The sequence below is a fragment of the Marmota monax genome, unplaced genomic scaffold (genome assembly GCF_021218885.2).
Source record: "Marmota monax isolate L192 unplaced genomic scaffold, Marmota_monax_Labrador192_F-V1.1 WCK01_AAM20220418_F8-fsc00059, whole genome shotgun sequence".
Classification (NCBI taxonomy): domain Eukaryota; kingdom Metazoa; phylum Chordata; class Mammalia; order Rodentia; family Sciuridae; genus Marmota; species Marmota monax.
In genome coordinates this window covers 5347315-5372975 of record NW_026693595.1, presented here as the reverse complement: position 1 = coordinate 5372975, position 25661 = coordinate 5347315, and the positions used below count along the sequence as shown (strand labels likewise).

General features: G+C 39.4%; 1 long non-coding RNA gene across 2 annotated transcripts in view; it reads right to left on the bottom strand.

The window, feature by feature from the left end:
* LOC131424734 (uncharacterized) overlaps nt 1–25661 on the bottom strand; it is a 61059-nt gene that overhangs the window by 4568 nt on the left and 30830 nt on the right. For both annotated transcript variants that reach the window (XR_009228202.1, XR_009228201.1), the window contains exon 3: nt 470–513. This is a non-coding gene — a long non-coding RNA (uncharacterized LOC131424734). The remainder of the gene's footprint in view (nt 1–469; nt 514–25661) is intronic.

The following is a 25661-nucleotide window of genomic DNA, read 5'->3' as shown; positions in this document are numbered from 1 at the left end:
AACAAGAATGGCTGTGTTCTTTCTGCTTATTTAGTTCAAATATGAGCTTTTGCTCCTCTTGCTTTTGCATGTACAGGATGTGTAAGATTTGTGAGAAAATAAGCAACTGGCAGAAAATTAATAGAGCGGACAGAGCTGGGGAAATTAGTTGGGCATCTTATGTAAAGCCTGTATTTTGGCTGATGTTCAACTCCATTTACTTTTTTTCCCCCTCTTATTCATCTGGGACTAAAATGTGTTCTCTGATTTCAAAAGTAAGAAACCAACAGCAAACAGAAGGATTGTTTGAGTCATGGCAAATATCTTTTCCAAAAGAGATTATATATGTCCCATACAAATTTGATTTAAAGTGGAAAGATAGGAAATGGATTAGGAATTATGTTTTGAAACTGGGGAAAGAAAAGATGAATTAAATAATGTGGAAGAAAGTAGTTTAAATACTGAATCTATGAACTCTGACAGGTCTTACCTGCTTTTCACTTTCTTGACACTGTATCTCGAAGATGTTTACACCTGAATGGGAAGAGGATGTGAAAGGTTAGACCATAATATTTTAAAACTAAGTTGTGACACCACAGAAGCTCTGACAGGCCTCCTGAAAATGTATTTAATCTTAATTAGTTTGGAAACTATGAAAGAAGGAAAGGAACAGGACACGTTAAAGCAGGGTTGGCAAACCGTAGCCCAAGGTCCAACTCATCTGGCCCACCACCTCTTTTTGTACAATCTATAAATGTAGGAATAAATTCTCCATTTTTCAGTGGTTGAAAAAAATCAAAAGAATAATAATGTTTGTCATACAAATTACACAAATTCAACTTTCAATGTCCATAAATAAAATTTCATAGAAACACAGTCACACTCCTTCATTTCCATGACTACTTTTGAGCTCTAAAGGTAGAGTTGAAGAGTCGTGATAGTGACTGTTAGAACCACAAAGCTTATGTGGACACTAGCTGGTCCTTTATGGAAAGTTGGATGATCCTTGCCTTTGAGAATTCAGTTGGATGGTGAGTTTGCTCAGCTTCAACTTATAAGGAGGGCTTTATCCACCCGTATCCTCTTGTTAAACAAAAACGGGTGCAGTGGGATCTTATTCCAGCAGACCATCCCTAGGGTATCTCTTATACTCCCTAAAATAAGAAAAGAAAAACTAACTCCAGTGAAGCCTGACCCAGTTCCTAGCATCCGATAGACATCCACTATATATGTTTTGGATGCAAAGAAGTAATTGCAATAAGTAATTATTTAGTGATATTTTACCTTTGCAAAGACTTTTTCCATTTTTATATGGTTCCAGGTTAGAGCTTTGCCTATCTCTATTTTCCTTATAGAGAAAACTCAGTTCCCCCAAAGACGAATGGAATTATTGTATAGTGATGTGTCTTAGTCCTACTGAGTATGCAAATTACTATTTCATATGTCATCATGGTTCTTTATTAAAATATTATTAAAGTGGTATAAAAGAACGTGACTTATTTTGATACCTCTCACATACGACAATATTGTCAAACAAAACTTCCCAAGCAATCTGTTCTATGACATAATTATGTCATTATTTTTCAAACATAATTACATTATTACTTTTCAGCCATAACTACAGCATCTTTCTGAGATGCAGCAGACCTTCAAAGGAGAGAATAGATGTGAACATAGATGGTAATGAGAACTAGTAAAACAGATGACAATGGTATGATCTTTGGTATTCTTTACCAATTTGCCCTTTCTTAAACTTCTGCATTTTCCTTCCTAGGCTCAAATATTTTTGTGTTTAACATTCCAGCTTTGTATTTTTTATATTTGACTGTATGTAATGAGGAAAATCCTACCATTCTGTCCCCTTACCATGGTGGAATTTTCATATAATATCCATTCTTGTTTGTTTTTTGTTTCTTACAGACTCCTTTTATTTCCTATCAACTTTGATATTTCTTTTTCCTCCTATAAAGTGCAAGTAACCATAATCATTGAAGATAATCGTTCCTAGCACCATTTACCTAATTCAGAACAAAGACCCAATTGTACTTGTTAAAATTCAGAACCTAAAACAAAAACTCCAGAAACTGTTTCATAATTCCTTATTAAATTGTAGAACTTATTAAAAATGTAAATCTCTCTTAAGACAGAGGCTGTAAATGGGGCTAACCAGCCAATCTCCCCATATTTGAATCCCAAATATTCAAATTACAGAAGCACAGAACTAAAAATGGCCTTCGCCATGTATGGCCTTGTATGGCTTTTGTTGGTTATTTATTTGGCACCCACTGAGAGAGATCTAGTTTAATTTGTCATGAGCTGAACTCCCTAAAATAAGAAAAGAAAAACTAACTTTAGTGTAACTTGACAGTCCCTAGGATCTGGTAGACATTCAATATATATTCAATAAATAATTATCTTGGTGGTATTTTAACTTTACAAAGACTTTCTTCCATTTTCATACTTCACACATCTCAGACAGGTAGGTGTTCTCAAGGATCATATCTAGTAGATCTTCTTCTAAAGTTCCAAAGTGTTGTTTTTCTAGGTCCACTTTGCTGAATATTAGGTGTGATAATTTCAGATATCCAGGCAAGAAGTAGGCTTGAATTTGTTCACCAAATACCTCAAAGTAACCACTACTGTCCCACTAACAGGAAATAAACATACAAAAGTGTATTAATGAAATTGATGGCAAGATATCAAGTAATCTGAGATGGGTAACACAGGATCCAGTCACCAGATCACTTCAGGATACCAATCATGAGCCAGCTATAGAAGAAGAAAAGGAACTACCTAACCATGATCTCACATACCCCACTTCTTAGAGAAGCATCTATGAACTCAACGTCCTGGACAACTCAGTTCTAGGTAGAAAGGAATATTGCCTTCTGGCCACAGAAGTCATTTGGTCCACACATACATGTCTGACTCAAAATAGAGTGCTCGTATTCATTCAGGTGTAACGAAATAGATCAGTGAGTCTAGTGATCCTATGTTTTCTGTTGCCCAGAATCTAAATTCCTTTTTTAGTTTTGAGGAACTTCCTGCTTTATGAGAAGTGATAGGAAGTATACCTCTCTTTCCACTACAAAATTTGAAAGTGCCTAATAATTGCTTTCCCAGCCTATTTGTGACTTGTGACCAAGGAATTGGCGCACGACCTAGTCTCAACCTATCAGAAAATCTGTCTTGGATTTTTGAATTGGAACCTAATGATACAGAAGTTGCCAGAACATTAGAGAGTTTTATTTTGTGAGGGCTGAAGTGGACTTTAGCAGAAGAAGCAACAGCAGAGTCCAGTGCCACCAGTGTCACTGGTTCATGTTGTGGGTGCCTAATAGCAGGAGGGTGACTTTACAGAACCAGCTTTGTGTGTGATCATGGCTGTGCTGCTGATTGGGTAATTTCCTTTCCCCGCCCCCTTCTTCCTGCTTTCCAAGCCTCTTCATCAATTCTATAAGCTCCCTAATATCCAGTAAGGTTCTTTTTTGTTTAAACTAGCCATGGCGGTTTCTGTTGCTTACAACTAAGAAGAGTGACTAATATACAGGGTCCAATTCAGCTGGCTGCCGGCATATCAGACCATACAATAGAGAGAATCTGGGAGTTTAAGCTATCATTTGAAAGCAGCTACCAGCCATGCCAGCAGCAGAAGACAGTCTGCAGATGCCCCATGAAAGGCAGACACCAAATACAAGGAGAACCTTGAAAGAAAAAGACAGAAGTCCACACCTTGACTTAATATTTCCAAGTCTCAGTCCCATAAGAGGGTACACTTCATCACCTACCTGTAGGTTACCTTGAAAATTCTTGTTGTAGCCTTAAAATGAATCACTCATTTGTTAGAACTTAATTTGTTTTAGAAAGGGTTTCATTTCTTGCAACCAAATATGTCCTGATTAAGTCAGCCAGATAAGTAAAAGTCCATAATTACCTGGGAATGTACAAACGGTGTGACAGGGACACAGTGGGAACTTAGGAACAAACCATGAGTGGTCTCTCTTCTTTTTTTAGGATGACTCTTCCTTTAGTTCAGGGTGCTACAAACATTATGAGTATGTGTTGTTGTATTAAAATGTATTAACTGGTGAGTGATTTATACTACTCATACATACGAAAATCATTAGTTCGTGTCTATATGCTGCCAATTGTGACTACAAGTCTATAATTTATTTTCTCTCCAGTCACTATTTCCAGCACCAAGTGTGTGGTTTTTCTTTTTCTTTTCTAACATTGCAAGTATCAATTAGGTGTCCTACAATTCAAAACTTTTTTATGTTTTTATTAGTGAATTATAGTTACACATAATATTGGGGTTCATTTTGACATACATCAGACATAATTTGCTCCACTTTGATCTCCAGTATTTCCTTTTTACCACGACTCCTCCCACCTACTCTTCCCTTTTCTCTACTGGTCTTCCTTCTAATTATTTATAGTTTCTTTAATTGATACCATGTAAATATACATAAAGGTGAAATTCACTGTGGTATAATCACAATCGTACATAGGTCTTTGATCCATGTTGGACTTTTTATCTTTGATCTATGTGGGTTTGTCTCTGTGTCTTCTGTTCTGTTCCATGGGTCTTCATGTCTGTTTTTAGGCCAATACCATGCTGTTTTTCTTACAATAGCTCTGTGGTATGATTTGAGATCATGCATTGTGAAGCCTCCAGCGTCACTCTTCTTGCTCAGGATTGCTTTGGCTATTTTGGATCTTTTATTCCTCAAAATGAATTTTGCATAATTTGGTCACTTTCATTCTATAGTTTCTCCCTTTTCCTGTCCTTCCTCTCTCTCCCTCTACCACTGATCTCCCTTCTATTTTCATGAGCTTCCCTCTTCTACTTTCCTGAGATTCTCTCATTTTTAAATACTATTTTTCTCTAGGTTTTGCATATGAGAAAAAAATTCGACACTTGACTTTCTGAGTGTGGTTTATTTCACTTAGAATGATGTTTTCCATTTCATCCATTTGCCAGCAAATGCCATATTTCATTCTTCTTTATGGCTGAGTAAAACTCTACTGTGTATATATTCCACATTTTTTTTTTATCCGTTCATCCATTAACGGGCATCTGGGCTGGTTCCATAATGTGGCTATAGTGAATTGTGCTGCTATAAAATTGACATGCCTGTATCACTATTATATGCTGATTTTAGTTCGTTTGCATAAATATCAAGGAGTGAGATAGCTGGGTCATATGGTGGTTCCATTCCTAGTTTTTTGAGGAAACTCCATACTGCTTTCCAAAGTGGTTATACTAATTTGCAGTCCCACCAACAATGTATGAGTGCCCCATTTCCCCCACATCCTAGCCAGCATTTATTATTATTTGTATTCTTCATGATTGCCATTCTAACTGGAGTGAGATGAAATCTCAGTGTAGGTTTGATTTGTATTTTCCTGAGTGCTAGGGATCTTGAATGATTTTTCATACAGTTGTTGGCCATTTATATTTCTTCTTTAGAGAAGCGAGTGTCTATTTAGTTCTTTTGCCCATTTATTGATCCGGATTTTTTTGTATGTGTTGATTTTTGAGTTTTTTATATATTCTGGATATTGATCCCATCAGAGAAAAATCTACCAAAAATCTTCTCCCATTCTTTAGTCTCTCTCTTCACGCTCTTAATTATTTCCTTTGTTGTGCTTTTTAATTTGTACCATCCCACTTACTGTTGGGTTTTTTTTTTATTTCTTGAACTTTAGGAGTCTTGTCAACAAAGTTGGTGCCTGTGCCAATATATTGGAGTGTTGACTCTATAATATGCTTTCTTCTAGCAGTTACAAAGTCTCTGGTCTACTTCTTAGGTCTTTGATCCATGTTGGGTTGATTTTTTGTGCAGGTTGAAAGATGAGGATTTAATCTCATTAATCTATGTATGGATATCCACTTTCCCTAGCACCATTTGTTTAAAAGGCAATTTTTTTCTCCAACTCTATTTTTGGGTACCTTTGGAAAGTAGAAGATAATATATCTATGTGGATTTGTCTCTGTGTCTTTTATTCTATTCCATGGGTCTTCGTGTCTGTTTTTATTCCAATACTGTGCTGTTTTTCTTACAATAGCTCTGTGGTATGATTGGAGATCATGCATTAATGAAGCCTCCAGCATCACTCTTCTTGCTCAGGATTGCTTTGGCTATTCTGAATCTTTTATTCTTCAAAATGAATTTTAGGACTGGATTTTTCCTAGTTCTATGAAGAATGTCATTGGTACTATGACAAGAATTGCATTGAATCCATATAATGGCCATCTTGACAATGTGGCAAAAACTTGGGAGTTTTTTCCATCTTCTAAGGACTTCTTCAACTTCTCTCTTCAGTATACTATAGTTTTCATTGTAGAGATTTTTCACCTCATTGGTTAGATTTATTCCCAAGTATTTAGGGAGGGAGCAGCTTATTGTGGATGGGCTAGTTTTCCTAATTTATTTCTCAACAGATTCATTATTGAAGTATAGAAAAGCTATTGACTTACTTATATCCTGCTACCTTGCTGAATTTGTTTATCAGCTCTAGAAGTATTCAAGGGGAGTTTTTGGGTCTTCTAGATAAAAGGATCATGTCATCAGCAAACAGATATAATTTGACTTCTTCTTTTTCTATTTGCATCCCTTTAACTTCCTTTTCTTGCCTGATTGCTCTGGCTATAGTTTTAAGAACTATGTTGAATAGGAGTGGTAAGAGTAGACATCCTTGTCTTGTTTTTGGTTTTAGGGGAAATGTTTTTAGGGCTTTTTCCCATTCAGTATGATAGTGACCTCGGGTTTGTCACATGTAGCCTTTACAATTCTGAGGTAAATTCATTCTATTCCTTCTTGTTCCAGTGTTTTCAACATGAATGAGTTAGTTGTATTGGACTTCCATCTCATTTCTAAGGTTTGAATATTTTTCTGATATTATTTCATTGAAAAGTTTGTGCATTCTTTAGTGTGTATTTCAGTGCTTTTATTCATGCCAAAAATTCTTGTATTTGGTCCCCTGATATTATCTCATATTTCTTGAATATTCTGGTCATAGACTCTTAACATCTTTTCTTTATTGTCAACTTATTTTTAATATTATATACTGTGTCTTCAAGGTCTGAGAATCTGTATTCTATGTGGTCTACTATTGATGATCTTTCAACTGAATTTTTAACTGGATTTATTGAATCTTTCATTTCCAGGATTTATGTTTGGTTCTTTCTCAGAATCTCTATCTCTTCATTGAAATTATTTCCCACTTTCCGTATTTTCTCTAAGTTAAATCCTTGCCTTTTCTTTTTTTAGCACATCCAACATTTTAACTATAAACATTCTAAACTCTTCAACATTTTCTCCACTGTGGTGTCAATGAAGAGTTGTAGGCTCTTTGGAGTGATATTTTTTCTTGCTTTTTTTTATATTTTTTGTGTGTCTACCCTTCTTGTGGGATGATTATCTCTTTTATTTTATTTTATTTTTTGTGCGAGGAAGTATATATTGAGTTACTTTCCCTTAAGTGCCCCAGGCTAACCAAATATCCAGTTATTGATACTCCCACTCAACATGTATCATCTACTGTTTCCAATATCAGCACCATTTTGAGAGAAGATACTAAAATCTATTAACTGAAATCACTTTAAAGCAAAGCCATGTTCTATTAAACCTTAGGGGAGAAAATTGTTGAAAATGTTCTCCACATGTCCTCTAATCCAGGTATAAAATTGTAGTAATGTTCTCTGATACAATTCTAGGAGGCTCCCTCCAAACGTTGGTGTGTCTAGGTACTTACTAATTTTCTGTTCAATCTGAGATCAACCCTGATTGTGACTTAGCAGCTCAATTTTTCCCCATTATGGTGTGCAATCTTCTGTACCCTCCTGAAGAAAAGTTCTGTGTATCCAGCACTGTCACATTCGGTATGGGCTACCCCCTATATATTCCAGAGCGTATGGGGTGTAGCAGTCTAAGATAGAGGTGTTATAATTTGTTTTCTGTGGTGCTTGGTGGCCTGTGGGCTGTGAGTGGGTGTAGGGCTGCTGCCCCCTCTGGAATGCCAACTTGCAGATTTGAGGGCTTGTATCTAGGCATACAGGGTGGTGGCTAGTGTCTGTGGAGTACTCATCTCTAAGCCCCTCCCTGTGTGTGTACTTCCCACTGTGTATATGCAAGTTTCTCTGCTAGCTGTTTAGGGTTATCTTCAGGAATTGTCTTCTGTGGGTCCATGCACCTGAATAAGAATTTAATTAATTGGCAACTCTAGGACTCACAGCTGTGGATCCTCCTAGAGGTTCTAGGGCTTAGGAACTACTTCCCTGATTCTATGGTTTTCTTACCAACTAACTGGTTCTTGTTCATCAATCTAGGGACCCAAACCTACGTCCTTGAAGGGTGCTGTGCTGTGTCTGCTGACTCTTTCTGTTGGGTACAGAAGCATAAAATGCAGGGCTCAATGCTGTTGCTGATGGCATGGGGATGCTGTGTACCCTTTGACCTCCACAGGGCTTCTTTTAAGGTGGCATATATCTGGGAGGCTGTCTGCAAGTGTGGGCCGCATGGTTGAGGGCTCTCTATAAGTGATCTGTGGAGCAGAAGCCTCTACCCTGGCTAATGTAGATGACTTGGGTACCATCCCTGTGACTGAGGTAAAGCATCAGTTGGCCTGCCTGCATCTGAGCTCCTGCTGTGGTGGTTGTGAATCATTGGGCAACTACTCCCCTCTGCTGGGACTTCTGTGGAGCAGTATTGTCACATGGATGCTATCTGCAACTGTGGGGTCTGTGGATACTGTCTCTCTGAGGGCCATCTTAGGTACAGAAGCCTCTGCCCTGACCGATACAGCTCACTAGGGTCTTGCCCATCACCATGATTCGGGTAGGATGCAGTTGGCCTGTCTTTCCCTTTACTCCTGCAAAAGCTGTGGGGGGCACAGGGTTGGAGTTAACACTCCCCGGGAATGATTTGCTCTCAGGTCAGCCCCACCTTAGTTCCCCTGCCCGTGGTAATGATGGAGGGTTTCAGTAACTTTCAGCTAGCAGAGATCCCTCTACAAGTTCCGTTTAGGTGGATTATTGAGACAACCCATTTCAGAGTTATTCCCTCTGGTTTTATTTGTTATTATCTGATGTTGGGGAGAAGCTGTATTGTTTTAATTTTTTCTACGGAGACTGGCTAGCTGTGGACTCCACAAAATTGCTGCCCTGCAGGCACGGCTCTCAGCCCACAATCTGAGCTAAACTCTGTGATTTCCTCCACTGTCTTGGCTCCTCCTGTTCCATTTTAAATTGGTCTGCTTTTCTTTCCAGCTGTGGTTAAGGAAGTAAACTATGGGCTCTTCCTCTCCCTCTTTGTCCCTAGTTGTCCCTCCCCTCAACCCCAACATGGTTAGGGTTTAGGGTCAAAGAATTCTGTGCTTATTTTCTGCTCCAGTAATTAAATTCCCAAGTTCCTCCAAGTCTCAAGCATTATAGTATTGAATTTTAGAGTATTTGTTCTGTCACCCACCTCTCTGGTTAGCTATTCTTGTTCACTGCTTCCTTTCTGGGCTGTGGAGGGTTCAAAGGTTTCTGCCTAGATCCACCCAAACATCTTCTCCTGACTCAATTCAATCCTAACACTAACTATTTAGTGCAGACCCCATGGATTAAGAGGTCAGTCTCACAGTACTGCCCTCTCCTCAGGTGTCAAGCACAGTTCCAGACAATTCGTACTTCTGACCAACAGGTTATAAATCAGAGGCTCCCATAACCTCCTTCAGTGATTTGTTACAAGAGCTCATAAAACTCAGGGGAACACTGTATACATTTATTGGGTGTGTTTGGAGATTTTGTTGTTGTTTTGTTTTGTTTTGTTTTTGTTTGTTTTAATATAAAGAATACAACCCAGGAACAGCCAAATGGGAAAGATACAGGGGAAGAACATACATAGCTCTGTGTGGTCCCTGGGCACACCGCTTCCCCAGTACCATAGGCTCATCAACCCAGTAGCCCCCTGAACCAGATTGTTTAGTATTTTTATGAAAGATGTATAATTTAAGCTTGGTCGATTAAACCATTGACTATTAGTGATAATTTTCAATCTCTAGCCCCACTCTCCTCCCCAGAGGTCAGGTGATGAGGGGTGTAATTTTCATCCCTCTAATATGGATGGTTCCTCTGGCTACCAGCCACCATCCTGAAACCGTCTTGGGACCCTCCAACAGTTACCTCAGTAGCCATAAACTCAAGTATGATTGAAAGGGGTTTATTATAAATAACAAAAGATTCCTTTATCCCTCAGGAAATTACAAAGGTTTTAGAAGCTTTATGCCAGGAATTGGGAACAAATACTAAATATGTGTTTCTTTTTATGTCACAGTATTACAATAAGAGAGAAAGACTTAGCTAAAATGTTAACTCTAAGTTAACTATAAAATGTTAACTATAACCATAAAGCTTCCCAAAAAACAAAAACCATATACCATGTAAGAACCATCTGTCCAGATAGGCTCTGGATTATGGAGAAGGTGGAGGCGAGGCTTGTTGACAGATGGAGAATTAGATCCACCCTGGAGGAGCCGTGGCAGCTGGCTCCCATCACCCAGGTTTCTAGCAGTCCTTTCACACATCACAACTGTATCATGACTACCCACAAATGTGAGTGAAAACTCTGAGCAAGCCACCCCAAAATGGGTTAGTTACAGCCTGGAATCCTGTGGAGCAATTCACCACCATCCATCCCTTGTCTGTGAAGCCAGAAAGTGCTGCATTCTGTCCTGTCCCAGACAGCACGTAGGAAAACCATGACAGGTGTTTTAGTCAGCTTAGCAACCCCATGACTAAAATATCTGACAAGAACAACTTAGACGAGGAAAATTTTATTTTGGATCATGGTTTCAGAGGTTTAGTCCATGGTGGGCTGACTCCATTGCTGTGGGCCTATATACCCCCATAACCATGCCCACATAACATTATGGTGGAAGGGCATTGGGGAGGCAAGCTGCTCACCCCATGGCAGCAAGGAAGCAGAGAGAGGAAAGTGGAAGAGGCTACAGGGATAATTAACTCCTCCAGGGCATGCACCCAGTGACCCACCCTGCCCACTCATACCCCACCTGTCTACAGCAACCACCCAGTCCATTCAAACTAGGATGAACTGATTAGGGTATGGCTCTCACAATCCAATCATTTTACTTCCAAACATTCCTGCATTAACCCAGGAGCTTTCCTTATATCCAAACCATAACAACAGGTAATTCCCTCTCCCCTTCAACTTTCTGACCCTTTTCTGTCTTCTTTCATTGTTTTCATATTCCTGGTTATTCCACGATGGGAAACATTAAAATCCTTTAGAGAATCAACTCTGCCTCAGCTTTTGTTCTGGGAGTGTCCTTTTGCAACCTGTTTTAGTCAGCTTTTTTTGCTGCTGTGACTAAAGGACCAGACCAGAACCAATTGTAGAGAAGGAAAAGTTTATTTGAGGGCTCACGGTTTCAGAAGTCTTAGTCCATAGAAGGCCGGCTCCATTCCTCTGGGCTCAGAGGTGAGGCAGGACATCATGGCGGAAGAGCGTGGCAGAGGAAACCAGCTTACATGATGATCAGGAAGCAGAAAGAGAGAGACTCCACTCTCCAGATACAAAATATATACCCCCATAATCATGCCCACAAAAAAACACTTCCTCCAGCCACACCTCACCTAACTCTAGCTACCACTCAGTTAATCCCATCTGGGATTGATTAACTGACTAGGTTAAGGCTATAGCCCAATCATTTCTCCTCCAAACCTTCTTGCATTATCTCACACATGATCTTTTGGGTGACACCTTACATCTAAACCATAACACAACCTTTACCCAAAACTAGCTCTTATCAAGTAAAACTAAGGGATAACTCTATGAATCTCTATAAATCAGTTTTCTCACTGGTAAAAGATAAATAAATCTGTAAAATACTTCCAATTTGAAAATTCTAGGAATTCAAGATGAGCTGTAGAACCTTTGAAATCTCACAGTGTCTCTGTATAATTATCATAAAGTATGTTTACCTAAATGTTTTGTTGTAAGAATTGAATCAATGAATACATATGGTGTGGTTTGAAAGATGTGTAGTACTGAATAGTACTATGACATGGTGCTAATACTCGTAAAAATGCTGTAGCCATTGAAACAGCAAAGTATCATAATCTAGGACCTGAGATCTATAAACCCATAATTAAATGAATCGATTTATTCAATGTACTTAGAACAGTGTTCTATAGAAAATCCTCTCTAAAGTGCAAGCTATTTTAAAATTATGATGATTACCAGGGGAAGTGATAGCCATCATATATTGTTATCTTTATTATTATTTTCAGTAATGGGATGAGGTTTTTGGTCTTACTGTACTATATAGTTTTCTTATATTTGGAACTTAAGTGTTTGGGAATTTTCCAATCCCTATAGTGGTTACATTTACCAGCATTTTATACCAAAGAAGGCACTGTCTTGCTGCTACTAAAAGACCCACATTCAACATAGTGGCTGCTAACAGAGCAGACTACTCTTGCGTTCCTTCATGACCACTTGTCAAATTTCCTTTTGCATCAGCCCTTCTTAAAATGATTTAAAATGAAAGACACTTTTGTTTGGAGAACTTCATGGTATAACCCTGAGGCATCACAAAACCCAATGCAGGGTGAAGACAGTCAAAAGCCATCTCATGGCATCCTAGAGTGTCTCAAGACAGTCAATGCATCATAGTTGATAAATTTTATGCTCTATTATAGCCACAATGCTAACCCACATCACAACCCAATAAGCAAAAGGTCACTTCACAGGTGTCCCAAGGCCTAGCCATTCAAATGGGCCATGAGTTAGTTTCGCTAGTGGCAGTACTAGCATTCAACTTGTCACCCTCTCCTTACATTAGCATGCTGTGATTATTCCCAGCAGTGGAGCTGGGCCTCCATGGTAACGCTCTTCAGGGAGCTGGGGAAGCTCTTTAATTATTAAAATGAATAATTCTTACCAACACATTTAATTGGGAAATATTACATGTTAAAGGGGCACTAATGGAACAGCTCTGAGAACCGAGCAGTGTGATAGAGTATGCTTTTTGATGTGAATTTTAGCAATACTCTCCTCATCCCAACACAACATGCATTATTTAGTTGCTTTTTTTAAAAAAAATCTATCATTTCATTTCTAAGTGGATGGAATTATTGAACTCACAAAAGCAGAGCTTTGAATTACTCTTATGTGTTTGAACCATTACCAACCCACAAAAACCAAATATGGTAAATCGTCATGTTATCTCTCATTGCTAGGAAGTCGACCAAAAAAGACCCTGATCATTACATCAGCCAGTTAACACAGAGTAGGTTAGCTTTACAGAGCAATAGTTGGAGCAATTTTCTTTATTGAGAACCAAAAATTTTTATATTCAAAGCATTTTTCTAACTTCACCCATGGAAATCCTTATGCATATTAGCCATATTTACATATGATTTTATAAGTGTGTATTTCTTTGTATGTTTTGTGTTCTCAGAGAAATGAGATTTATTCCAGAGGCAGATAGAAGAACCCAGTCTTATCATTAACTCATCACTTGTGAATAGAGATAATTTAAGCCCTCTGACATCATCCCCTGCATGGTTTTTACAAAGAAAGTTTCTGTCATTGAAGTAGAAAAACAAAATCCGGGGCCACGGTTCTCATTCAGTCTCTTCATTTTGAGATTATAGAGCTGTTTCTGTGGTGGAGAAAATTATAGAAGCACGGGGGATAATAATACTAGAAAACGAAGGCATGAAAAGCAAACACATTTATCCATTGGCAAGAGTCTGTGTAATCATCAGAAATTTCACCCTTCAAACTTGTAAGCATGTACTTTGGAAATAGGTTGTTGCTGGTACTAGGTTTAAGGAGTCCCCGAACTAATTTTTTTAAGGCATAAAGAAAGCTATATTTAAAGTCTTTTTCACATTCACTTTAACATAAGATTTCATAAGCATTGAGTGACAACAAACATACTGCCCACCAAAAAAATGACAATGCCATACATCTTCCAAAAACTTCTCCCAGGGTCATTGGCACTCCACCCACGGGCACTGAAACCCTAGGAGGATCTTGAGGGAGAACGGAAGAGCTGACAACCTGTTAGTTTTACCGTGGACTTGCCTGTGCACCTCCCCCCAGTACAAATCCCTGGTTCAGCGGGATCTGTGCTTCCTGCCATTCTCACTCCTCACCTCTACTTCTCACCATTCCACATCAGTTTGTCCCCATTGAATTTACGGTTAGTGATTAAAAAGCATGTCCCACTGCAACCTTCAAATGATGCAAATATCAAATTACACTGCTGTCTCCAAATTCCCTAGCCAGCTTTCTGGATTCTCCAGCTTTCTAAATCACCCTCTTGTTTCACTCTATCTGTCAGACTGCCTGGTCCCCTAATGCTGGAGGAAAATCAAAGAGCCGCTTGACTGGAAAGGGGTAATTACTATCAGTGACATTTCCATTAGGAAGTTTCCCACCGAGCTGCTCTCATCTTAATACCAAATACTCATATTAATGTCCCTCCCCAACTCAGCTCCCTACACTAATTTTTTAAATTAAAATTCTAATGATTTATAATGAATGACTGCTCACAGTCAGGCTGTAAAACCAATGATTCAAGGGCACCTAAATGACATGTACCTCTGTCCACCTGGACGTCCGTGGGCCTGATCATTCCTGTTTGGCTTATTTCATACTTCACTGTTTGGTTTGCATCATACCAAACATGAGCAGCTTTTAACTCTTTAATAGAACATGCAACACGAAATGCCTGTAAACAAATAGAGGACTGTATTTTAAACTTGTTTTAGCAGCAACATTACTTTCAAATGAAAATTTTAAATAAATCAGTATAAATGGAATTTTATTAGCATAATTTTATTAGAATAATTCAACTTATGAGTTTATATATGTAATAGTTGTATTAAGTCCACAAGTTTGTTTTCACAAAAAGAAGACAAATCAGGAATTTAAAATGAAAATTGGATAGCAATTTTTTGTTTCATTTGTTTGCACAGATAACCCATTTCTGATAGCTTATCCCATGTTCTCAAACTATTCTTCAACTAGGCAGAAACAGCAGAGATGTTATTCCAAGGTCTACTGGAAATCAAGATCAGCTGACTTCCTAAATAGTCATAAAAATGGTCCCAAATGTGTTAACACTTGGTACATAACACAGGTGAGTTATTTCATGTATCATGTAATGATTTTAACAGTTAAAATATAAAATCAAATCACACATTTAAGGAATCATTAAAACATGTCCACAGAAGATTAAGACTGTAAAACATGGTCCCTTGACATGGAGGGAGAAATGAGTAGCTAAAGAGGTAACGAAGAGGCTCCCCTGGAGAAGGCTATGGCTTTTGCTTTCAGTACCTCCTTCACCCCCTGAGCACTTTCTGGTGTCCACACCCTGGTGATGATTACATTCTCTCCCACAGGAAGTGGAGCATGGACCTGCCCCCACCAGGAGATTATGTGACTGAAGGCAGAAGATGACTGTTGCAGACGGAACTGTGTTCTCCCAAAATTCATATGCTGAAAGCTTAATTACCAAAGTGACTGATTTAGGGACAGGGTTTTAAAGATGTAATTAAGAGTAAAACAGATCATAGGGCAGGACCCTCATCCTATAGAACAGATACCCTTACAAGAAGAGATAAGGCACTAGAGAGCTCTCTCTCTCAACACACATCCACAGAGGAAAGGCCCTCAGAGGACAAGAAGGTCCCATCCACAGCCAAGGACAAACACCTCACCAGAAACCAACCCTGCTGGCACCTTATCTTGGACTTCCAGATTTCCAAACCTGCACGACCATGAAAAAATAAATTTCTGTTGTTTAAGCCACCCAACTTGTGGTTATTTTTTTAGGGCAGCACAAGAAGATTAATACACTTTTGAAACAAAATGGCAGAAAATATGTTTTAAATGAATACAACAAAGGAAATTCCCTTTTGAGCTTTATAAGGTTATCTGAATTTGAGTCTTACAGAATGCTCTTCAGATTCCTGTCAGTATTTTTCTCATGAACAGAAGTAAAATCTTTTGGCACTAAGGCTTGAAGCATGGATGGCAATAGATCTGAAGTGATCTCAGTTTTACCTAATAGTTTTCTAGCCCCATAGCTGATAGTACAGAGCTGTTCAACTACCTGTGTGTCAAGATGAAGAAAGATATCACTCTAGTGGGGATTGAACCCAGGATTTCAGGCATACTATGCAAGCAATCTACCACTAACCCCCACTTCATTTTTTTTTTTTTTCTGTTGAGACAGGCTGTGGCTAAGATGCCTAGGCTGGCCTCCTGGGGAAACATCTCTTTGATTAATCCACTTACCTTCTAGAGTTGTTTTTTTTTTTTTCTCTATTTATGTTTTTCTCATAATTTATACCTATGATAGCAAAAACATGGCACAGGTATCTCTATCACTGTTCATAACAACCACGAACAATTGATCCTGATGCTTTTTTATCCCTCTGGGTTAAGATGTGGTCTCAGACTCTACATAGGTAATAAGAATTGCAATGTATTCTCCTGTCATATATAAATTTTAAAAAATAAAAAAAAAAATGTGGTCTCAGAATTCTTTTTAATATGGTTTCCTCAGGCAGCCACTGTTTTTTTTTTTAAAGAGAGAGGAGAGAGAGAGAGAATTTTTAATATTTATTTTTTAGTTTTTGGCAGACACAACATCTTTGTTTGTATGTGGTGCTGAGGATGAACCCGGGCCGCACGCATGCCAGGCGAGCGCGCTACCCCTTGAGCCACATCCCCAGCCCGCAGCCACTATTAAGTCATGAGAAATAAGCAGTTTTTGCCAACCCTATCTTATGTCATTTTGTCAAATGTGGCTTTAAATCTCAACATCTTATAAAAATTTCAGCCTTTGATTATTGTTATGGCATTCACTAAGTGGTAGAATTGATTTCAGTCTGATTAGAGTTGCCGAATTACTCAACTCCAGAATCACTGTTCATCCCCTAGAGCTGAGGGTCCACAGACTAAAAAAGTATACTGTAGGTTCATCCCTCCTCATTTATACTTTCAGTTTTTTTGTCACTTTCGCCTAATTTTAAACACTATCCTTAATTTGAAGATCTTAGACTCCAATAATGTTAACTTTCAAAAACAACTCATTTATTTTTAAATACTTAAGTACCTTCAATAATTATTAAATAAACAAAATATTTGTTTTACCACTAACTATTATTAAAAATAGCTCAGACAGGACCTCCAGTCCTGGGTGGGTGACCATGGTCCTGCTCACTGTTCACTCATGCCCATTCCAGATGGCGAAGTCATCCTAGCAAATGTGAGGGAGCAATATTTGAGCATTAACTTCTTTGGGCTTTTTAAAATTTTATTTTTATTGTAGATATTTAAGGTATGCAACACGTTTTCATATATATAGCGAAATAATTACTTTAGTCAAGAAAATTCATATCTATCTCCTTATGTAGTCTCTCTCTCTCTCTCTCTCTCTCTCTCTCTCTCTCTCTCTCTCTTTCTCTCTCTTTCTCTTTCTCTGTGTGTGTATGTTGAGAGCAGCTAAAATCTACTGTTAGCAAAGTCAGTATACTAGGTAGTATCAACTAGTCATTATGCTATACATTTAATGACTAGATAACTCTGGGCGCTCCCCCCCCCACACTCTCTCTCTCTCTCTACTTTCAGGCTGCAATTAGCCTCCCCAGACTTAGGTATCAGAAGGAAGGACACTGGAGGAGAAAGAAGAGTCATTTCTTACCTTCCTCTATAAAGAGTTCTGAAATTTGAAGCAGAAGTAATGCTTTGAGAGAGAGAGATGTTTCTGAGTCTCAAGAACAGGATTTTAAGTACTAAAAAGCAAAGTTTGTGCACTAAATAGTAGATGACTTAAAAGTTGTCCCCAGACCCAAGATTGGATTAAAAAGCAAAATAGAAGAAAGAAAATTAAATCCTGCTAAGTAAGTGTCCTTCTGAGGGCTTACTTCTCTTGGGATGAATCTCAGGAGAAGGAAAGTAAACTCCCAAACTGAAGTTGGGCTTTGAAAATAAAAGAGACCCTACTTTATTTTCCAAAAAGTCCCTATTCTGCACCCCAAGATTTATGCACAAGCCCACAATGTTGTGAGAGAAGAAATAACCATTTCCCATGTTCTTAAAAGGATGCAAAAGTGTCTACGGTAGGCTTCAGATGGGGCAGCTCCCTGCACACAACAACAAGTGTACCCTGAATGCACACATTCCAACATAGGACTGCAGGTCGGTGGGCACAGATGTGAAAAACCAAACTCTAGATGGGAGGAGTCAAATCTCCTGCCTGTGGAAGGGACAGTTGCCAAGGACAGAGGGCAGACCCCTCCCTGTGGTACTATCATGCTGTTTAAAGTTCTGGAACTGGGGAAAGAGAAGAGAAAATAAACTCTCACTTTGGGGATGGGGGTAAGGATGAGAGAAGAACTAAATCATCTCAACTTAAACCTGAAATAACTGATATTCGTTTTTTAAATGAACTGAAATTAAGTTTTCTTTCATCAGGCACTTACAATTAGACTGCATGATATTTTAGAAGTAAAAAAAAAGTTACCATTTTCATACCCAGTTTAAAGATTAGTCTTTAGGCAGGTTCAGGTCTCTGTGGTACAGGAATCTTCCTATATCCCCATATTTTATTCTCTGATGTGCTGACCAGTACAGTACCTGAAAACTAGAGCTCCTAGCATGCATTGCTGATAGGTGCTTCCTTCATCTCCTACTCCCATCCCAACAAACAGACACTTGTACAATGCTATTTGAAAGGACCCACATTTTCCAGGATACAATGCACATTTTCATTTTCTGAACCTGGGACCCATATTGGGATTAAGCAGCTTCTAGCCCACTGCGTACTTTTCCTTTGCAAATTAGAAAATGATGCCTACTATGCCAGACACGTTTTTGCAGTAAACAACCCATCTAGCTGTACACAGTAGTCCTGGGCTGTAGAATGAAAAACTGAATCAGTTTTGGGACTGGGGCTGTAGCTCAATGGTACAGCGCCCGCCAAGTACATGTGAGGCACTGGGTTCAATCCACAGCACCACATATGAATAAATTAAAAATAAAGGTATTGCATCCACCTACAACTAAAAAAAAAATTTTAAATACAGGGAGGAATGCTCATTTTCTGATTGTAGTATTAATCCTGGTACAGCAAATAATAAACACACTTGGAAGAAACATGTTTTTCATCCTTTTTATCAGGTGCTCTTTATTTTTTTGAAGCAACATAATAATTAGACATGTGTTAATACTGGGTTTTAATTTTAATTCAATTAATATAAATAATCCATCTGTATCTTTAAATTAATGTCATAATTTCTCATCAGACTCCTAGGAGAAGATTATCCTCCATAAATGTTTAGACGTTTGGGCCACAAAAAACCCTATGTGGATGACTTTTCTACTTAATATACCCCTACTTCTCTCCACAGCGCTTCTAACTTCCAAATTAAGTCAGAAAAGGCAGTTTTACTAATGTTACATATATTGCTTCTTAAAGCTGTTTTTAGTATTTCCTGGAGATTTGGCTTGCATGTAGAATAGCCCCAGGTGGCCATCCTTAAACAGACTATGTAAATTGACTAAGTCTCAGATTCCTCATCATCAAAATGGGGCTTATAATAGCCACCATGTAAGACTCAGTGAGGTTTTATGTGCTAGCAGAGTGACTGCTGCAGTAAATGTGAGGACCCCTCGGTGTCATGAGCCTGTGGTTACAAAAAGGTCGCATTGCCAGTAAGAATGCAAATTTCCCTGGCACATGCCACTTCGGTATTCTGCCTGAGCTGCAGATCCATTTCAGGATGTGGTTAATTTGGGGTGTTTGAGCAGGTGTCCCTGTGGTTACATTTGATGTTTATATAATTTCCCTCAGGGATTCCTCACTTAAGTCTTCTACTTGCAAAGTTGCATGAGGGCTGGGCCTGTCTTCATCCTCTGCTACAGGTACCAATGATCCTATTGATGTCAGTGCTCCTAAAACAAGTCATCATGGGCCAAAATAGCACTAGATTCCTGCACTGAGCAGGAAGAGGCTGTGCTAGCATCCATGTCCCATTGCTCTCCTTCTTCACAAAAACTCCTACAGTTTGTAGGGAACCAACTGCCCCCTGCTTTCTCACAACTGCCCTTGTGTGAGCACTGAGTACCTCACATCCCTGGAAACCTTCAACTCCAGAGCACTTAGTCATCCTAGGTTTCAGACACTAGACCTACAAAGCTCTCAAGGAAACAGAGAGCTTGTCTCGTCTCCAACTTTCCCTCTGCCCCCAGCCTCATTCCCATCTGTGTTTGCCCCAGTACATAAATCTAAGCCTGCATTGGCCTCCTGTTATTGTATTACAGACTACCGTGGACTGAGCAGTTTAAAGCAATACCTGATGAATCTCATAGCTTCTGCAGGTGAGAAGACTGAATGAGTCTCACCTGGGTTCTCTACTCACAGTCTTCTAGGGGAGAAATCAAAAGTATCAGGCTGAGCTTTCTGAGGGATAGGGGAAGATTCTGTTTATATTCTCATTCAGGTTGATGGCCAAATTTGGATCTTTAATTATAAGATTGAGAGCTCCATTTCCTTGCTAGCTATCAGTAGGGAGCCCCCTCTGCCTTTAGGAGTTATCCCCATTCCTTGCCTCGTGGCTCCCACCCTCTCTAAAGCCATCATCAAATCCCTCCCATACTTCTAGTTCTGACTTTAGAAGGGCCTGGTCCTTCTTAAGGGCTCACTTGAGTCGATCATATATACCTAGGATAACTTTCCTTTACTGAGGTCAACTGTGCCATGTATCATAACCAGATTGTGAAATGATATCTCATCATGGATTTGGTGGGGGAAGAGGAGGGAAAAGAGAGGCATTGGAGAGTGAAATGGATCAAATTAGTTATAAGCATGTATGAATATGTCACAATGAATTCCAGTATTATGAATAATTATAAAGAACCAGTAAAAAGAATTTTTAAAGGGTTCTGCATACCAGACCTACTTTTCCAAGTATATCAAAAGTTGTAGAAAGATAACTGATGAGGGAAAGGCCCCAACTCCTCATCAGACACCTTGGCCTCATTTGAAGTTCTGTAGTACCAACCAAAATCTTTATATATACATTCTTTCTCATAGAATAAACATTTCTGGAAGTTCTATGGCCAGCCCGGCATCGTGTCAAGTGCTGGAGATACAGGACAAGAGCCAGGATGCTTGCCCTTAGCTAAGGAGGCAAAATGAATCCAATATCAGAAAGTGTCAAGTTGTATCTTTGACCAGTGCAAAGAATGTGAGGTCTATGGTGCTATAAAATCCTGTAATGGAAGAAACTGACTCCATTAGGATAAAAGAATAAGGGCAAAGATTTCTGGTTGCCCCTCAAAATCCTTCTTGGAAAATTGCTCCCTCACTGCGCTGCATTTCCCAGATTCCCTTGCCTTTTTGTGTGGCTGGGTGATGAAGCCTCTTCAATGAGTAGAAGTCAATGGTGCCACTTCCAAGCTGGGGCCATTAACCTCACTGTGCCTTTTATGAGAGGTGATTGCAATGCCCAGAGCAATCACAAAAATGGCAGAGCTGAAATCCACTTAGATCCTTGACTAACCGCCAGGACCAGAATCCTTCACCACCACTTCCACCACCAAAACCAGCCCAGACTGTTGTATGAGGAGAAAGAAAATGCTCTCTCTCCATTTGTTTCTGCAGATGAGGGTAACACAGAGCTACATAGAGGCAGGCAAAATAAGATAGATGGCTCTCTTCTCTTATATTTATACAATGTGTCTCTGAAAGTCTCACATCTATTAGGAGATGTGGCCCTGTGAGAAAGGTGAGAGAATACCTATCACTACACCATCTGCCAGACAAGGCTCAGAGGAACTTAGGGAGGGTCGCACAGCTCAGAGGTCACCTCTGGAATCTGCATCACTGATTCACCATTTGGATTTAGACAAGTTATTTGCCTTTTTTTCATTCCTGTCTTCCCAGTTTGGAGGAGGAAGTTCTGTGGGACTGATTTATGATATACTCTAGATGTAAGAGAATATAAATGTGACAATTTTATAAGCTATGTGTGATGAATTGCACTACTATGTATAATTATAATGCACCAATTAAAAATAAATTATAAAAACAAGTTATGTTTGTAGGAAATATTTGGCTATATTACTTGGCAATGCCTCCTTCTTTATATTCTTTGATATCTTAGGTCCCCTGGAAACTGACTGACATGCAAAACTAAATACAGGCTCCTAAGCTATTATTAGTCTTAGGTCCCTTAAATTTTAACATCTGGTAATGTCACCCCCTATCTTATTCTTGTTAGAATCTTTTTTACTTCACTTACTCACTTGTGTATCTTCTCAGAAGCTGTACCTTTTCAAAGTATTTTGCTCATTCAGGTGTTCACCAAATTTTATGAGCATTCATTATGCAAAAGGCACTGTGGTGACCACGCATATAGAGATTAAGCAATGCAAGTACAGCCCTTGTCTCGAAATTAAGCCTGCTCAGTAGAGAAGATAATAAAAAAGAAAATATGAAATCTGCTGGGTGTGGTGGCGCACACCTGTAATCCCAGAGGCTTGGTAGGCTGAGGCAGGAAGGTCTCAAGTTCAAAGCCAGCCTCAGCAAAAGCAAGGTGCTAAGCAACTCAGTGAGACCCTGTCTCTAATTAAAATGCAAAATAGGTCTGGGGATGTTGTTCAGCGGTAAGTGCCCCTGAGTTCAATAGTTGGTATCCACCCCGTCTGCCCCCCAAAAAGAAAGAAAATATGAAATCTCATTTAATTACAAATATGGTTGATTCAAAGATGCAAACTGAGACACTGTGTTTTCTCACCTATAGTTACTTATAAAATACAGTCTACTGAGCAAGCCACTTTTAGGATTTTTCACAAATATTTTCAAATTGCAGATAGCCTACTTGGGGCCCTGGACTACTTAAGTAGTTTTGTATTGTTTCTAGTAAATTTAGAGCTACATTTGGTACTTAACTATAGGAAATGCCTTAGCTCAGGTTCATAATCCAGCTATCTTTCTACTCCTTTTGAATTGTTTCTGCTTTGTTTTCTTTTTCGGGTGGGAAAGGACCGACTAAAGGGAGAAAGAAGGAGAGAGGAAACACTGTCATGAAGTAAGGCCTTGCTCTTCTGCATCCAGGGTTCTGGTTATCTGTCCTCAGGAACCTGATGGAGAGACCAGAGGTGACAATGAACCACCTTCAATCTGAAGTGAAGGATGATCCAGAACCATCATTTAGGTTGAGAAAACCACGCCCTTCCCCTGACGGGCCAAATACAAAAGATGGCCCTGTTGCCACAAACCTATTGTTTCATGTTCCCAAATAAATTGTCAGAAAAGTTGGTGGGATCCAAGAGCCAGGTGAGAAGGGGAGGGATTTTAGGAAAGGGATTTACTGGATGTTCTCAGGAGCATTTTCTTTTTAGATCCTCAGAACTCTACAGTTCCAGAGTCTTCTCAGAGCATCCCTCAGCTCCTGCCACCTGGCCCAGGTTGGGGGTCTCACCTCATGTTCTCTCTTAAACCTCCCTGCATCTCTGCCGTGGTTTGAGTAAAAATAAATAGAATAGAGCCATCAGGTGACACATTTTAATTTGAAGCCTAAGCCCATGTGCTAAAGCCTTGGTCACTGACTATAGCACTATTGGGAGACGGCAGAACTCTTAAGGCCTTCTAGGAGGAAGTTAGGTCATTGGGAATGTGCCTTTGAAGGGAATATTGGGACCCTAGACCCTTCCTCTTTCTTGACTTCCCAGCCACCACTAAGTGAGCAGCGTCCTCCAACACATGCCACAGACCCAAACAGGGCCCATTGGTGTGGACTCTGAGCCAAAATAAACTGTCCTCCTTATAATCTCATCATCTCAGATATTCTGTTGCAGTGACAGAAAGCTAACACAATCGCTAAATCCAAATGGCAGAGAGAAACCCTTCCAATAGTCAGCCTAGTTATTTTATACACACCAATTCCATTTCATTAATGAAAACTGTAGAAGAAATTGGACTGAAATTTTGGACAGAATGTAGGTTCAGAGCCATATAGCAATAGAATAAAGCCATCAGGTGACACATTTTAATTTCAATCTTTGTCTCAATCCTTGATCTTGCAATTTTCCCCACTCTAAGCCTAGAAGATGCAGCTCTCATGTCCCTGGCTCCCTACACATCAACGCGAGACACAGCACCACAGAGCTGAAACCTTGGGGAAACTTAGACCCAAAACATTCACGAACAAAACACATGGCTTCTCCGAAGCACAGTGACACAATGACATGTGTCTTTGCAAACTTAACAGGCTGTAATCTGCTACAGCTGCCATGGGATGGCCTGTCTGTCTTGGCTTTCATCATTTACTGTTTGCAAATTATCTTTTCAGCAGGGTGTAGGTGCGGAAACCAGACAGCTTCTAATACAAGAAGAGGTTTGTCAGGCCATGTTCAGATACTGGGCAGTGCAGTCAGAGTATTCAGAGTATTCAGCTATTTTGTTCTTTAAATAGTCATTCGTTTGGTCACAGAAACATCTATGTATCCAAACTGAAGCATCTTAACTTTGCAGTTATTAGAAGGAAATGTTCCTTTCTTGTCCAAGAGAGACCCATCAAATACACACCTAGGGAAGGTGTAGGTCCACAACAGAGTTCTGTGCACACCACCATCCCCATGGCTACCACCACACCCTGCATTCCCTCACCAAGGCCTGCCTCAGACCTGCTAAGTGCCACTGTCACAGTGATTCATCATGACTTTTATCATTCTGTTGTAACTTCCTTCTTTCTTGCCACCATCTTTCTTCACGTGGAAGTTCCATTAGCACAGAAACCACATTAGTACTATTGACTCTAGTATTCCCAGCACCTCACACAGGTCCTGAAACACAACAGGCATTCAATAAGTATTTGCTGAATCAATGAATAAATCCTTCTGCTCTTTGTCAAACCAGATTTCTTCTCTCCCTTTGCACCAGCTTCCTCAGTCTCACTGGAAGATTCCTGGCCTCAGACTTTACTGTCCCTAAAGAGTTTCTCACACAAGTTGACAGAATGACTTTTGATTCTCACAACATGAATTTTGTCAAAATCCATATATGCTTCATATGTGTTAACTGCCAGAGAGGTGCACTTACAACACGCACAGTTGAGAGTGGGTCTCTTCATTGCAGTTCAAGATGGAAGGAAGATTCATCTTTCCTTGAGGCCACAGGCAGATGGCAATATTGTAGAATCTGATGACATCTAAAGCCTTTATTATTCTAAAGAGTCTTTTTGGGATTGGCTAACTTTACTTAGCATAATCTGCTCTAATGCCATCCATTTCCCTGCAAATGCCATGGTCTTGTTATTTTTTAGTGCTGAGGAATACTCCATTGTGTATAAATGCCACATTTTTTTATCCATTCATCCATTGAAGGGCATCTAGGTTGGCTCCACAGTCTAGCTATTGTGAATTGTGCTGCTATAAACATTGATGTGGCTGTGTCCCTGTAGTTTGCCATTTTTAGGTCTATTCCTCTTTAGAAGAGGAATAGCTAGGTCAAATGGTGGTTCCATTCCCAGTTTTCCAAGGAGTCTCCATACTGCTTTCCAAATTGGCTGCACCAATTTGCAGTCCCACCAGCAATGTATGAGTGTACCTTTTTCCCTGCATCCTCACCAGCACTTGTTG